At 40.2% G+C, this 17,448-nt stretch overlaps 1 pseudogene; it reads left to right on the forward strand.

The window, feature by feature from the left end:
* Positions 1–1,157: 1,157 nt before the first annotated feature.
* On the forward strand, positions 1,158–1,941 carry LOC101108115 (spindlin-1-like; annotated as a pseudogene).
* Positions 1,942–17,448: the final 15,507 nt, after the last annotated feature.

The following is a 17,448-nucleotide window of genomic DNA, read 5'->3' on the forward strand; positions in this document are numbered from 1 at the left end:
AAAATATCTGCTTCTGCTTTATTGACTATGCCAAAGCCTTTAACTGTGTGGATCACAATAAACTGTGGAAAATTCTGAAAGAGATGAGAATACTAGACCACCTGACCTGCCTCTTGAGAAACCTGTATGCAGGTCAGGAAGCAACAGTTAGAACTGGACACGGAACAACAGTCTGGTTCTAAATAGGAAAAGGAGTACATCAAGGCTGTATATTGTCACCCTGCTTATTTAACTTCTATGCAGAACACATCATGAGAAACGCTGGGCTGGAAGAAGCACAAGGTGGCATCAAGATTGCCAGGAGAAATATCAATAACCTCAGATATGCAGATGACACCACCCTTATGGCAGAAAGTGAAGAGGAACTAAAAAGCCTCTTGATGAAAGTGAAAGAGGAGAGTGAAAAAGTTGGCTTAAAGCTCGACATTCAGAAAATGAAGATCATGGCATCCGGTCCCATCACGTCATGGGTAACAGGTGGGGAAACAGTGGAAACAGTAGCTGACTTTATTTTTGGGGGCTCCAAAATCACCGCAGATGATGACTTCAGCCATGAAATTAAAAGACGCTTACTCCTTGGAAGGAAAGTTATGACCAAACTAGACAGCATATTAAAAAGCAGTGGCATTACTTTGCCCACCAAGGTCCGTCTAGTCAAGGCTATGGTTTTTCCTGTGGTCATGTATGGATGTGAGAGTTCGACTGTGAAGAAAGCTGAGCACCAAAGAATTGATGCTTTTGAACTGTGGTGTTGGAGAAGACTCTTGAGAGTCCCTTGGACTGCAAGGAGATCCAACCAGTCCATTCTGAAGGGGATCAGCCCTGGGATTTCTTTGGAAGGAATGATGCTAAAGCTGAAACTCCAGTACTTTGGCCACCTCATGCGAAGAGTTGACTCATTGGAAAAGACTGCGATGCTGGGAGGGATTGGGAGCAGGAGGAGAAGGGGATGACAGAGGATGAGATGGCTGGATGGCATCACTGACTCGATGGTCATGAGTCTGAGTGAACTCTGGGAGTTGGTGATGGACAGGGAGACCTGGCGTGCTGTGATTCATGGGGTCGCAAAGAGTCGGACACGACTGAGCAACTGAACTGTACTGAACTGAATTTTCACCCTAGTCCAGCAGTTCTGCTACTCACTTAACTGCAGATGAATGCAGTCCCCGTTTTGGAAGACCCATGGCCAGCGGTCCAGAGCTGATGCAGGCCATGTGGGAGTATCAGCAAGTATGTTGAAGAAATGGACATCTCACAGAAAACAACTGAGTGGTGTGTGGCATAGCCAACCTGTTTCCCAGCCCCAGTGGAACAGTGTAGGCTGTAGGATTCAGCATAGGAGGACAGAGTCAATGGCTTCATCACCCAGTAGAAAGGAGCCATTCTGGACCGGGTGCCTTTCAGTCCTTCTTTGTATCTTATAAAATATGATGGATTTGACTTGTTTAGGTACTAGAACTTAATAAAGATGAGTTTCTGCACTTAAAGTCCTGTCTGATAGGGAGGACATTTGTAACATTTCAAATCCGTTATGCATACCTAGCCGACACCATTGGCAAAGCAGGGGAGCAGATGTTTGAGACTGAGGATGGTTCTAAAGATGAGTGGAGGGGAATGGTCTTAGCAAGCACCCCTATAATGAACACATGGCTTTCCATCATCTAGAAAAATATCCTGTCTTGTACATGTACCAGCTCTTAGATGATTATAAAGAAGACAACCTTCACATTATGTCTGATTCTAATGATTCACCTCCAGCAGAAAGGGGACTGGAGGAAGATGCAGACAGCCTGGTAGGCAAACAAATGGAATAGGCCAAAGAAGATGGCTGTGAAAGGACTGGCACGGTCATTCATCAAGTAGGAGCCATACCATCTGTCTAGTTCATTGTTTGATGATGACTTCCATATTTTTGCCTACGATCTGGTGAAAACAGCCTGATGTCATGAACTTTGCCAAATTTGCGGAACTATTAAACGTATATTTGTAGACATAAAGACTTGATTGCTTTCCAGTTTAATGAAAACTTAAATGTCCCTAAGAACATGGATATCTGCCAGCAGAACTGGTTTTGTTCTGAATAGTACAGATTTATGTGACCACAACACATTTTGTGTAAGGAACTCCTTCCTATTAAAAGGAATCTGTCGGGAGGGCGGTCCTAAGATGGCAGAGGACTAGGACGGGAAGTCCACTTTCTCCCTCACAAATTCCTCAAAAGGACATTTCAACGCTGAGCAAACTCCACAAAACAACTTCTGTAGGCTGGCAGAGGACATCAGGCAACCAGAAAAGCAGACCATTGTCTTCAAAAACAGTGAACCTCTCTGTGTGTCCCTCAATGTGGAGAAACTTTTCATCTTTAACCTAGATGTTTTATCATCGGTGCTGTATAGATGGAGAAGTCCTGAGGCTACTGTAAAAATAAGAAGCAGGAGGCTTAAGTCCGAAGCCTGAAAACATCGGAACACTCCTGAATTCAGGGAACATTAAGCAATAGGAGCTCATCAAATGCTTCCATACCTACACTGAAACCAAGCTCCACCCAAGGACCAACAAGTTCCAGAACAAGACATACCACACAAATTCTCCAGCAACACAGGAACACTCCCCTGAGCTTCAATATACAGGCAGCTCAAAGTTACTCCAAAACCTTTGACGTCTCATAACCCATAACTGGTCACTCCACTGCACTCCAGAGAGAAGAAACCCAGCTCCACCCACCAGAACTCCAACACAAGCCTCCCTAACCAGGAAACCTAGACAAGCCACTGATACAACCCCACCCACAGTGAGGAAGCTCCACAATAAAGAGAACTCCACAAATTACCAGAATATAAAAAGGCCAACCCAAACGCAGCAATATAATCAAGATGAAGAGACAGAGGAATACTCAGCAGGTAAAGGAACAGGAGAGTTGCCCACCAAACCAAACAAAAGAGGAAGAGGTAGGGAATCTACCTGAGAAAGAATTCCAAATATTGATAGTGAAAATGATCCAAATTCTTGAAATCAAAATGGAATCACAGATAAATAGCCTAGAGACAAGGATTGAGAAGATGCAAGAAAGGTTTAACAAGGACCTAGAAGAAATAAAAAAGAGTCAATATATAATGAATAACGCAATAAATGAGATCAGAAACACTCTGGAGGCAACAAATAGCAGAATAACGGAGGCAGAAGATAGGATTAGTGAAATAGAAGATAGAATGGCAGAAATAAATGAATCAGAGAGGAAACAAGAAAAACGAATTAAAAGAAATGAGGACAATCTCAGAGACCTCCAGGACAATATGAAACACTCCAACATTCGAATTATAGGAGTCCCAGAAGAAGAAGACAAAAAGAAAGACCATGAGAAAATCCTTGAGGAGATGATAGTTGAAAACTTCCCTAAAATGGGGAAGGAAATAATCACCCAAGACCAAGAAACACAGAGAGTTCCAAACAGGATAAACCCAAGGTGAAACACCCAAAGACACATATTCATCAAATTAACAAAGATCAAACACAAAGAACAAATATTAAAAACAGCAAGGGAAAAACAACAAATAACACACAAGGGGATTCCCATAAGGATAATAGCTTATCTTTCAATAGAAACTCTTCAGGCCAGGAGGGAATGGCAAGACATACTTAAAGTGATGAAAGAAAATAACCTACAGCCCAGATTCCTGTACCCAGCAAGGATCTCATTCAAATATGAAGGAGAAATCAAAAGCTTTACAGACAAGCAAAAGCTGAGAGAATTCAGCACCACCAAACCAGCTCTCCAACAGATGCTAAAGGATATTCTCTAGACAGGAAACACCAAAAGGGTGTATAAACCCAAACCCCAAACAATAAAGTAAATGGCAACGGGATCATACTTATCAATAATCACCTTAAACATAAATGGGTTGAACGCCCCAACCAAAAGGCAAAGACTGGCCAAATGGATACAAAAACAAGACCCCTCTATATGCTGCTTACAAGAGACCCACCTCAAAACAAGGGACACATACAGACTGAAAGTGAAGGGTTGGAAAAAGATACACCATGCCAATAGAGACCAAAAGAAAGCAGGAGTGGCAATACTCATATCCGATAAAATAGACTTTAAAACAAAGGCTGTGAAAAGAGACAAAGAAGGCCACTACATAATGATCAAAGGATCAATCCAAGAAGAAGATATAACAATTATAAATATATATGCACCCAATATAGGAGCACCGCAATATGTAAGACAAATGCTAACAAGTATGAAAGGGGAAATCAACAATAATACAATAATAGTGGGAGACTTTAACACCCCACTCACACCTATGGACAGATCAACTAAACAGAAAATCAACACAGAAACGCAAACTTTAAATGATACACTAGACCAGTTAGACCTAATTGATATCTATAGGACATTTCACCCCAAAACAATGAATTTCACCTTTTCTCAAGTGCTCATGGAACATCCTCCAGGATAGATCACATCCTGGGCCATAAATCTAAACTTGATAAATTCAAAAAATCAAAATCATTCCAAGCATCTTTTCTGACCATAATGCGTTAAGATTAGATCTCAATTACAGGAGAAAAACTATTAAAAATTCCAACATATGGAGGTTGAACAACACACTTCTGAATAACCAACAAATCATAGAAGAAATCAAAAAAGAAATCAAAATATGGATAGAAACTAATGAAAATGAAAACACAACAACCCAAAACCTGTGGGACACTATAAAAGCAGTGCTAAGAGGAAAGTTCATAGCAATACAGGCATACCTCAAGAAACAAGAAAAGAGTCAAATAAGTAACCTAACTCTACACCTAAAGCAATTAGAAAAAGAAGAATTGGAGAACCCCAGAATTAGTAGAAGGAAAGAAATCTTAAAAATTAGGGCAGAAATAAATGCAAAAGAAACAAAAGAGACCATAGCAAAAATCAACAAAGCCAAAAGCTGGTTCTTTGAAAGGATAAATAAAATTGACAAACCATTAGCCAGACTCATCAAGAAGCAAAAAGAGAAAAATCAAACCAATAAAATTAGAAATGAAAATGGAAAGATCACAACAGACAACACAAAAATACAAAGGATCATAAGAGACTACTATCAGCAGTTATATGCCAATAAAATGGACAAATTCTTAGAAAAGTACAATTTTCCAAAACTGAACCAGGAAGAAATAGAAAATCTTAACAGACCCATCACAAGCACGGAAATTGAAACTGTAATCAGAAACCTTCCAGCAAACAAAAGCCCAGGTCCAGACGGCTTCACAGCTGAATTCTACCAAAAACTTAGAGAAGAGCTAACACCTATCCTACTCAAACTCTTCCAGAAAATTGCAGAGGAAGGTAAACTTCCGAACTCATTCTATGAGGCCACAATCACCCTAATACCAAGACCTGACAAAGATGTCACAAAAAAAGAAAACTACAGGCCAATATCACTGATGAACATAGATGCAAAAATCCTTAACAAAATTCTAGCAATCAGAATCCAACAACACATTAAAAAGATCATACACCATGACCAAGTGGGCTTTATCCCAGGGATGCAAGGATTCTTCAATATCTGCAAATCAATCAATGTAATTCACCACATTAACAAATTGAAAAATAAAAGCCATATGATTATCTCAATAGATGCAGAGAAGGCCTTTGACAAAATTCAACAACCATTTATGATAAAAACTCTCCAGAAAGCAGTAATAGAAGGAACATACCTCAACATAATAAAAGCTATATATGACAAACCCACAGCAAACATTATCCTCAATGGTGAAAAATTGAAAGCATTTCCCCTAAAGTCAGGAACAAGACAAGGGTGCCCACTTTCACCGCTACTATTCAACATAGTTCTGGAAGTTTTGGCCAAAGCAATCAGAGCAGAAAAAGAAATAAAAGGAATCCAAACTGGAAAAGAAGAAGTAAAACTCTCACTGTTTGCAGATGACATGATCCTCTGCATAGAAAACCCTAAAGACTCCACCAGAAAATTACTAGAGCTAATCAATGAATATAGTAAAGTTGCAGGATATAAAATCAACACACAGAAATCCCTTGCATTCCTATACACTAATAATGAGAAAGTAGAAAAAGAAATTAAGGAAACAATTCCATTCACCATTGCAACGAAAAGAATAAAATACTTAGGAATATATCTACCTAAAGAAACTAAAGACCTATATATAGAAAACTATAAAACACTGATGAAAGAAATCAAAGAGGACACTAATAGATGGAGAAATATACCATGTTCATGGATCGGAAGAATCAATATAGTGAAAATGAGTATACTACCCAAAGCAATTTACAAATTCAATGCAATCCCTATCAATCTACCAGCCATATTTTTCACAGAACTAGAACAAATAATTTCAAGATTTGTATGGAAATACAAAAAACCTCGAATAGCCAAAGCAATCTTGAGAAAGAAGAATGGAACTGGAGGAATCAACTTGCCTGACTTCAGGCTCTACTACAAAGCCACAGTCATCAAGACAGTATGGTACTGGCACAAAGACAGACATATAGATCAATGGAACAAAATAGAAAGCCCAGGGATAAATCCACACACATATGGGCACCTTATCTTTGACAAAGAAGGCAAGAATATACAATGGACTAAAGAAAATCTCTTTAACAAGTGGTGCTGGGAAAACTGGTCAACCACTTGTAAAAGAATGAAACTAGATCACTTTCTAACACCGCACACAAAAATAAACTCAAAATGGATTAAAGATCTAAATGACACTATAAAACTCCTAGAGGAGAATATAGGCAAAACACTCTCCAACATAAATCACAGCAGGATCCTCTATGATCCACCTCCCAGAATTCTGGAAATAAAAGCAAAAATAAACAAATGGGATCTGATTAAAATTAAAAGCTTCTGCACAACAAAGGAAACTATGAGCAAGGTGAAAAGACAGCCTTCTGAATGGGAGAAAATAATAGCAAATGAAGACACCGACAAAGAATTAATCTCAAAAATATACAAGTAACTCCTGAAGCTCAATTCCAGAAAAATAAACGACCCAATCAAAGAATGGGCCAAAGTACTAAATAGACATTTCTCCAAAGAAGACATATGGATGGCTAACAAACACATGAAAAGATGCTCAACATCACTCATTATTAGAGAAATGCAAATCAAAACCACAATGAGGTACCACTTTACACCAGTCAGAATGTCTGCGATCCAAAAATCTGCAAGCAATAAATGCTGGAGAGGGTGTGGAGAAAAGGGAACCCTCCTACACTGTTGGTGGGAATGCAAACTAGTACAGCCACTATGGAGAACAGTGTGGAGATTCCTTAAAAAATTGCAAATAGAACTACCTTATGACCCAGCAATCCCACCGCTGGGCATACACACTGAGGAAACCAGAATTGAAAGAGACACATGTACCCCAATGTTCATCGCAGCACTGTTTATAATAGCCAGGACATGGAAACAACCTAGATGTCCATCAGCAGATGAATGGATAAGAAAGCTGTGGTTCATATACACAATGGAGTATTACTCAGCCGTTAAAAAGAATTCATTTGAATCAGTTCTGATGAGATGGATGAAACTGGAGCCGATTATACAGAGTGAAGTAAGCCAGAAAGAAAAACACCAATACAGTATACTAACACATATATATGGAATTTAGAAAGATGGCAATGACGACCCTGTATGCAAGACAGCAAAAGAGACACAGATGTGTAAAATGGACTTTTGGACTCAGAGGGAGAGGGAGAAGGTGGGATGATTCGAGAGAATGGCATTGTAACATGTATACTATCATGTAAGAATCAAATCTCCAGTCTATGTCCGACGCAGGATACAGCATGCTTGCGGCTGGTGCATGGTGATGACCCAGCGAGATGTTATTGGGAGGGACGTGGGAGGGGGTTCATGTTTGGGAACGCATGTACACCCTTTGTGGATTCATGTCAATGTATGGCAAAACCAATACAGTATTGTAAGGTAAACTAAAGTAAAAATAAAAATTAAAAAAATATAAAAAAAATAAAAAGAATCTGTTTGTTTGGAAGGGAGTTACAGGCAAGTCTGGTAAAAACTGTGGAAAGGCAATGGCACCCCACTCCAGTACTCTTGCCTGGAATATCCCATGGATGGAGGAGCCTGGAAGACTGCAGTCCATGGGGTCGCTGAGGGTCAGACACGACTGAGCGACTTCACTTTCACTTTTCATTTTCATGCATTGGAGAAGGAAATGACAACCCACTCCAGTGTTCTTGCCTGGAGAATCCCAGGGATGGGGGAGCCTGGTAGGTTGCCGTCTCTGGGGTCGCACAGAGTCGGACACGACTGAAGTGACTTAGCAGCAGCAGCTGGTAAAAGCTGAGGATTCCCTGGTGGCTCAGACAGTAAGAATCTGCCTGCAGTGCAGGAGACATGGGTTCAATCCCTGTGTTGGCAAGATCCCCTGCAGAAGGGAATGGCTACTGACTCCAGTATTCTTGCTGGAGAATTCCATGGACAGAGAAGCCTGGTGGGTCAGAGTCCATGCATTGCAAAAAGTTAGACTCAACCGAGCAACTAACACACTGGTAAAAGTTAAGCTAGTATCATAGTCATTTAAAATTGTAATAGATTTTACCTACATTCCCCTTCCTTCTTAAAACTCTTATTCTGCTGCCATAATGCAAGCATAATTTTGTATTTTTGTTATTGAAAGGTTGTGGCTATGAGCTACAAATGATGCCGGAGGCAGGGAATTCTTGGTTTCCAGTGGAGAGGATTTCAATTTGGGGCCAGCGACCTGGCTTGACCACTTGGAACTTTTGTGTAGCAAAGTTTTATTAAAGTATAAAAAAGATAGAGCAATCTTCTGACACAGACATCAGAAGGGGGCAGCAGAGTACCCGTTTGCCAGTTTTTAGCAAGGCGTCTTATTGCTCATTGATCATAGGTGAAAGAAACACCTCAAGGCTGAGAGAGTTGCACCCCACAACATATATATTTGCATAAGGGGACTCATCTCTGGACCAGAAGTCTCTGGGAGAGATGTATAAGTCTTGAAGGAAAACAGACCTCCAAACAAGACACATAGTCTCATTAACATACCTTAAGAAATAACATATCCCTGAGTAAGATGCATTGCTTGGTTGGGCAATTAGCAGCTCAAGGTTGGAAAAAAGTTACTTTCAGGCAGAACGAACTGTTGTCATAGCAACACAGAATTAAAGGCGCTTCCCACAGTGGCTAAAGCAAGAGCAAAGGAATGTAGAAAAAAAAAAAATGTCTGCTGTTTGCCATTTGTCTCCTTCTGGGCTTGGGGACCTCTGGCCTCTCTTGGGAGATCGGCCTAGCCGTTAACCCTTTCATTACTGCCGTTTATTTGAGGTATATATATATGTGTGTCTACCTACCTACCTATCTACATTAGTGTGTATATACACATATACATGTTATATTTATGTATACACACACACAATTCATTGGCAGTCTTTTGTTTGTGGTTGGAGTGGGAGTTAAATAATTTTCTCCAGAAGTGTTTGACCCAAGTCATTTATATTTAATGTGTTACTGCTGTTTATTTAAAATTAAATTTGGGCACAGGAAGCACATGGGGACATTCAGCTTGTTTTAAAATTCAGAAGTCCGGAGCATTATTTAAATCTGGAGGCTTAAAGCTAAATTCAGGCGTGAATTACTTGTCAACAGTTAATGACCCACATTAGAATTTACAAAACAATTTGAAATCTGGTTAAAATTCTACCTTTCATTCTAAGCTTTGTCCATTTTTTATTATAAATACTTTTCTAAAGCAAAACCCAGGTTCTCGGTCCACACTGGGTAATGCAGATGTATTTTGGATGATGCATATGGTCCATTATTTGTACAAATTCAGTTCAGTTTAGTCGCTCAGTCGTGTCCGACTCTTTGCGACCCCATGAATCGCAGCACACCAGGCCTCCCTGTCTATCACCATCTCCTGGAGTTCACTCAGACTCATGTCCATCGAGTCAGTGATGCCATCCAGCCATCTCATCCTCTGTCATCCCCTTCTCCTCCTGCCCCCAATCCCTTCCAACATCAGGGTCTTTCCCAGTGAGTCAACTCTTCTCATGAGGTGGCCAAAGTATTGGAGTTTCAGCTTCAACATCAGTCCTTCCAATGAACAACCAGGACTAATCTCTTTTAGGATGGACTGGTTGGATCTCCTTGCAGTCCAAGGGATTCTCAAGAGTCTTCTCCAGCACCACAGTTCAAAAGCATCAATTCTTTGGTGCTTAGCTTTCTTCATAGTCCAGCTCTCACATCCATACATGACTACTGGAAAAACCATAGCCTTGACTAGATGGACATTTGTTGGCAAAGTTATGTCTCTGCTTTTTAATATGCTATCCAGGTTGGTCATAACTTTCCTCCCAAGGAGTAAGCGTCTTTTAATTTCATGGCTGCAATCACCATCTGCAGTGATTTTGAAGCCTCCCAAAATAAAGTCTGACACTCTTTCCACTGTTTCCCCATCTATTTGCCATGAAGTGATGGGACCGAATGCCATGATCTTCGTTTTCTGAATTTGAGCCTTAAGCCAACTTTTTCATTCTCTTCTTTCACTTTCATCAAGAGGCTTTTTAGTTCCTCTTCACTTTCTGCCATAAGGGTGGTTTCATCTGCATATCTGAGGTTATTGATATTTCTCCCACAACCTTGATTCCAGCTTGTGCTTCTTCTAGCCCAATGTTTCTCATGATGTACTCTGCATAAAAGTTACATAAGCAGGGTGACAATATAATTAGTAACCTGGATTTTAGTACATGAATTAAAAGGCAATAGTATATCCATGGTTTATGAGTATTTGGTAAGTTCCTGGAAGAACATAGTACTTTTATATTAGAAATGTGAATTTAAGAATGGCACTGTGCCTTTTAACAAGTTCTCTGGGATATCTTTATTTTTATTGCTGTTATTATTGGTGTATGGTTATGGTCAGAAGGCTTTGCCCCATCAGCTTTCTGCCTCAGAGAATTGTCTAGACAATTAATAGCTGAAATTCCTGACAGCTTTCATCATGCTGTATGTTCTTGATCATGGTGTGCTCTTCATGTGGATTCATTCCGTTTGGTGAGTCCTGCCACACTGAGGTCAGTCACCTGCACTGGCTTGTGGGTGTGACTGGTAGCACCTGTTAGCCAGCTTAACCTTCCCTGCAAGCTTGTTGACACTAAAATAGAGCTGCAAAAGTGGTTCACTTAGCAGCAAAACATCAGCCTATCAGTTTGTTTTGCAGGATCCCTGACAGTTTGAAAGCTAGAAGAAAAATGGTTTGTGAAACCAGTCCTGTAGAGATTGAAAATCTTACCTACTATTTGGGCAGACAGCATAGATGTGTATGCTGGCCATCAAGCACCGGCTCTGGTGACCTCTCTCATGGGTCTTCCTGATGTTAGAGAGGAAGTAGTTTCAAGGGTGGGCTCTGTGTGGTTCGCGTGATGTCCATTTTTGCCTTCAGGGAGGCTGGGCCTCGTGCTGGTGGACGGTAGCCTCATGCAGTGTGTAAATGCAGCTGTTACATGGGTCACAAATACAAATGTCACACTGCAGATCCATCGTCTGTTCTGCTGGGGGCTCGTGTAAGTTTCTGCATGTGCATCTAAAGGCTGGGCCCAGCTCCCCGAGCCGAAAGTGGACACAAATGGCCTGGAGAGTGAGTTGTTCAGCGTGCACTGCGTGAGCAAGGCACAGTGACTGTAGGCTGAAAGACAGTCTTTCCTGAGGGTTGGGCCAGTTGAAACATTTCCTGTTACTTAATGATTTGCACTGTGGTTGCTCTGCAGGTACCTTAGTAACTTTTAATACCACATCATCTGCCACTATCCAGGTGAACGTGATGTGATTTATTATCATCATTTTAATCATTGTTCCATTTATTGCCTTTAGGATTGAAGGAAGGGGAAGGGTTTTTAGTTGTCGTTGTTGCTGTTTTTCCTATTTTTCCCCATTCTTTTTCTTTTTGAGACTTAAACCACACTTCCTGACCCATGACTAACTCTGTTACCCGCTGAGTATTTCAAGCTTCCTTTAGGCTCATGTTTCAGATCTGCATGCATTGTTCGTACTTTCCTGGTGTCGGAATGTTGGTTCCTTGTTCTAGGAATACAGCATTAATTTCCAAAATTACCATGGGACTTCTGGCAACACAAGACATGAATCTCTGTATAAAATGAACTGGCCTTTCTCATTGATCTGCTGTAGTATTATTGTGTTGTGTGTGTGTGTGTGTGTGTGTGTGTGTGTGTGTGTGTGTGTGATGTCGGGCTGCCATTTAAAGCTTCAAAGGAAGACTTTAAAAGCAGACCATCCTTTTTTTTTTTGCATTCTCTATGCTAAATAGAATGTTCAGTGTAACTAACTAAATTTGCATGCTAAATATATTTAGGTTTCTTGTTTTCTATGTTTTTGGGCTTTCCTGGTAGCTCAGATGGTAAAGAATCTGCTTGCAGTGCAGGAGACCTGGGTTTGATCCCTGAGTTGGGAAGATCCCCTGGAGAAGGGGATGGCAACCCACTCCAGTGTTCTTCCCTAGAGAATCCCATGGACAGAGGAGCCCGGTGGGCTACAGTCCATAGGGTCACAAAGAGTTGGACACGACTGAAGCAACCTAGCACACACACCCATCCAAACATCCTAGAGAAGGAAATGGCAACCCACTCAAGTACTCTTGCCTGGAGAATCCTATGGACAGAGGAACTTGGCGGGCTGTAGTTCGTGGGCTTGCCAAAGAGTCACTAAACAACAACAGCTTTCAAAGCTAGGGTTCTCTGGTCCATGACTGAAATATTTAAAATGGGGATATCTTTTCTTACAATTTAATAATCTACTAGTTAAATTTTTATTTATGTTTCAGTAACTTTGCCTTCTTCTCATTGAGAGGTCTCCCCTACTCTATATCCAAATGCTTTTTCTACAGTGCCACGTGTATTTGACTTCTCCAATGAGGGGTTGCCTAAATTTTATTTGAGTCTACCTGGGCTTGATGCTTAAGAAATAAAAAACCAAGGAGAGAATGATACTTTCTCTTTCTCTTGAAGATTCCTCCTTCAGTTCAGGTACCCTACTCTACTCAATGGTCAAGAAATATGGGTTTAAAACTAGGTAATATCCATGACAAGGAATGGAAAATATCACCATATGATCTCTTGAATTGGCCATTGCTTTAACAAAAATACTCTTTTTCTTCTCCAATGAAGCCACAGATACTTCGCTACTGTTGGTTTAAGAGACTTAGTGTTTCCATTTAGTTTGAACTTGCGTCTTCCCTTTCCAGGTTGAGAGATAAGAAAAAAAAAATACTTCCTTTTCTTAATTTTTCAAGAGAGCTGGACTACTCCCTAGTCACAATACCAAATCACACCACTGATTTATGCAGGAGATGATAAACCCCTACCTTTGTTGATTTTTAGTGCAAAAAAAGCATACGGAATCAAAAAGTGCCAGACTCAGCTTTGCACTCCAGGAATTTGTAGGAGGGCTTGCAGCACTTGCAGGGTGAAGAGAAAGGAGAGGTGAGTAAAATTTATGAAAGAAGTCTAAGTACTCTTTCATTACCCTCATTTCTGGTTATTTTAGGAAACATTTCTGATAGGAACAAATATGAAAAATATAATACATATCTTAAAATACACTAGGTATTTTTTATATTTAAAGGTATTTCATTAGTTTTTAGAAATTTTTGTAAGGCTTTCTTTAAAAAATCCAATGTGCATTATCATCAATGCTTTTTTAAAAAAATAGTTATTTATTTTAATTGGAGAATAATTATAATATTGTGATGGTTTTTGCCATATATCAGTGCTTATTTTATTGTCATTTTCTTCATGAAATTAGGGTGTAAACACTGTTTAATTCAATAAGAATTTTTCACTTAACTTTGAAAACTGAAAAATGAATATTATAAAGTGAAATTTTATTTTCCACTTTAAACACAATGCTATTTTTTTAAATGCTCTAATTGGTGAAATGGGCACCACAGAATAATTTGGATATCTCCAGACACTTTTTCACATGTCTCTCGTGTTTATTATATAAATATGAAACTGTGCCCAGTTCTTTCAGGACCTCATAACATTTATTCCCAGAATATCAACTCTCTCACTGTTTGAAGTCAATGAGAACTCTAGTTAATGGGGCAAATCCATTCCCTGGAGGTTGCATATAGTCTTGTCCTAAGACTAAATTTAAATACTCTTTTATGTTTCCAAGTATTAAGCAAGTTTTTATTAAAACAAGTATTCTTATCCACTGAAGCAGACAAAAATATTGAGTCTGAGTGAGGAAACAAAGCCCTAATCAATCAAAACAGGAAAACTTTTCAGACAAAATGATACTTTCAGTCTCTCTTTTAAAAACATATTTTGATGTAAAATGATACAGATATAAATGCAAGTATAGTATTTACTTGCAAAAATCACAGTGAGATTCTGTGGTATTTAAGTATATTGCTGTTAGGTTGTTAGACTAGGAAACAGGAGTCCAGAATGGCTGTGGCTAAAAGACAAGGAAGGGAAAAGCCTGGGGAAAATAGAAGAAAGGAAGGTCTGAGGACCGGAGTGAGGACCTCAGGTAGAACAAACAACACTCCTGGCTAGCCCAATTTACACAGGGCAGGCCCAGGGGGAGAAAGCTCTTTTTTGTATTGAACATAAGCCTCAGAGGATTAGTCACTATTGTTGTTGTAGTCATCGTGCAAACATATGGGAAATGGAACCAGCTTCAAGGTAGCATATCCAGAGAAACAGAGATGAAGAAATTAATTTTGGTATCATTGCTTGAGTCATTTGTAGCCTTGAATGAAAGACAAACCTGGATATACATCTCTGGACTCCTTAAGTATTTGATACAATAAATCCAGCTCTCCTTTTTTTTTTTCTTGTGGGGGCTTATGTTGTTATCAGTGACATTACTTTACCAACAAAGGTCCATCTAGTCAAAGCTATGGTTTTCCCAGTAGTCATGTATGGATGTGAGAGTTGGACTATAAAGAAATCTGAGCACTGAAGAATTGATGCTTTTGAACTGTGGTGTCGGAGAAGGCTCTCAAGTTCCTTAGACTGCAAAGAGATCCAACCAGTCCATCCTAAAGGAAACCAGTCCTGAATATTCATTGGAAGGACTGACACTGAAGCTGAAACTCCAATACTTTGGCCACCTGATGCGAATAACTGACTCATTTGAAAAGACCCTGATGCTGAGAAAGATTGACGGTGGGAGGAGATGGGGACAACAAGATGATATGGTTGGATGGTATCACTAACGTGATGGACATGAGTTTGAGTAAGCTCTGGGAGTTGGTGATGGACAGGGAGGCCTGACGTGCTGCAGTCCATGGGGTCACAAAGAGCCAGGCATGACTGAGCAAATGAACTGAGCTGAACTGATGTTGTTTTCAACAGCAGAAATAATTCTAACTGATACATTTATGAAAATTAATGGCACTGTTCTTGCCCCTGGGGGTACAAAGGGATATAAAACACTTTTTCTAACTTTAAGGTGCTCCGTTCTTAAAGAAACACACACACACAGAGGTTATTACAATATATGAGAGTTATTCATGGGGGTGTGATAAAGAATTACAAGTTGAGGAGGAAGTAGGCCAGAGAAATGATCTCCAGAAAGGTGATACTTGAAATAATTTTTCAGGGAAACACACTTTTATATAAAATTAGCCTGGGATTTCTTCCGAAGTTTCACTTCCTCCAAAAGCTGATTCTGACACCAAACTTTTTGGTATAGGTAATTTATTTTGGGAGATAATTCCAGAAGAACAAGAGAGTGGGGGGAAATGAGACTGGAATGGGAGAAAAAGCAATGAAGGATACATTGACTAAATTAGTATTTCTGCTGTAGTCCTGGAGAAAACCCTCAGGGACGTGTTATCAGTGAGCCGGGATCCAGCTGGAGGGAAACCGAAGAACGCCCAGAGGTTATGGGGTAGAGCGTCAGTTTGTATCTGGTACAATTCCCGTTTTTTTGTGGGAAGACTTATCTCCTCCCAGTTGTTTCTGTGAATTCCCAGACATCTATATTCTCATTGTTTTGATTGGTTCTGAGCTTCTAGTGAATTATCTCATTGTAGCTGTTTTCCATCTGCTTTGTGCCAACCTCATGCGGATCTCAGCCATTTATCTCTGATTTCCTCTGCAAACTTAAAGATGTTTTTCCAGGGTGTGTTTTGATGGATACATATGGGCAGCACAAGCTTTAGAAGATGAGGATATTGGGAGAGTTTTTAATCTATGAAAAAAAAATACTTTAAAATTTAGTATGACACAATCTTGGTCGAGGAAACCCAAGGTCCCTATCCTGTACTGTGTTCCTCAGGCACAGAGCCCGAGATTGGGATTCTTGTGGCTTCAGTGAAGTCTGTAAGGGAATGAAGAAAGCAGGATAGGAAAAGGGGAAGAGCTAGGGAAACCATGGATCCTGGAGGGAGCTCTGGAATGAAAACAGCACCATACTATTCTTCTTGCTAGAGCCCAAGGACAGCTCTTCACACCTTTGCAGTAGCCCCTCATTGACTGCAGGCTACCTCCCGGGCATTTCTGAACTAAGTGCTCCTGTTGTTAACTGGCATTTTTCATGAGAAAGGTGCACCTGTGAGCTGTTGGCATCCAGTGCTCAGAGAAGCTGGCAGATGGGTGTACCCACACTTGTTTGTCAAAGGGGATGTCACTGGAATGACAAAAATCCCTACTATGGACACTTTGCTATGACGAGTTCTCACTGGCTAGGCTCCTCCAGAGGCTCTGGCCTTCTACAACAGGGGTCATCTCCATTTGTTTCTCTCAAGACTGTTTTGCTTCTTCAACTCCTGGCCAGCTCTATGACTTTTTATTTTATTTTTTATTGGTGTTTAGTCGTTTCACAATGTTGTGTTACTTTCTGCTGTACAGCAAACTGAATCAACTCTATATGCACATAATTCTGTCTTCACTACCAGAGCATTGAATAGAGTTTCCTGTGCTATACAGTAGGCTCTTATTAGTTATATATTTTATACCTAGTAGGGTATATATATGGGGCTTCCCTGGTGGCTCGGAGGTTAAAGTGTCTGCCTCCAATGCGGGAGACCCAGGTTCGATCCCTGGGGCAGGAAGATCCCCTGGAGAAGGAAATGGCAACCCACTCCAGTATTCTTGCCTGGAGAATCCCATGGACTGAGGAGCCTGGTGGGCTACAGTCCACGGGGTCGCAAAGAGTCGGACATGACTGAGTGACTTTACTTACTTAGTGTATATTTATCATACCTAGTAGTGTATATATATCAATCCCAATCTCCCAATTCATCCCACCAACCCCCTGTTTTTTCCCTTGGTGTTCATACATTGATTCTTGAAATACAAATGGACTTTTGATATCATATAAAACAATTGATTCTCAGTATCCCTTGAAAAAGATCTTCCTTTGCCTACCCAAAACTTGTCCTGATTTAAATAAAGGGCTA

The sequence above is a fragment of the Ovis aries genome, chromosome 9, assembly GCF_016772045.2.
Source record: "Ovis aries strain OAR_USU_Benz2616 breed Rambouillet chromosome 9, ARS-UI_Ramb_v3.0, whole genome shotgun sequence".
Lineage (NCBI taxonomy): Eukaryota > Metazoa > Chordata > Mammalia > Artiodactyla > Bovidae > Ovis > Ovis aries.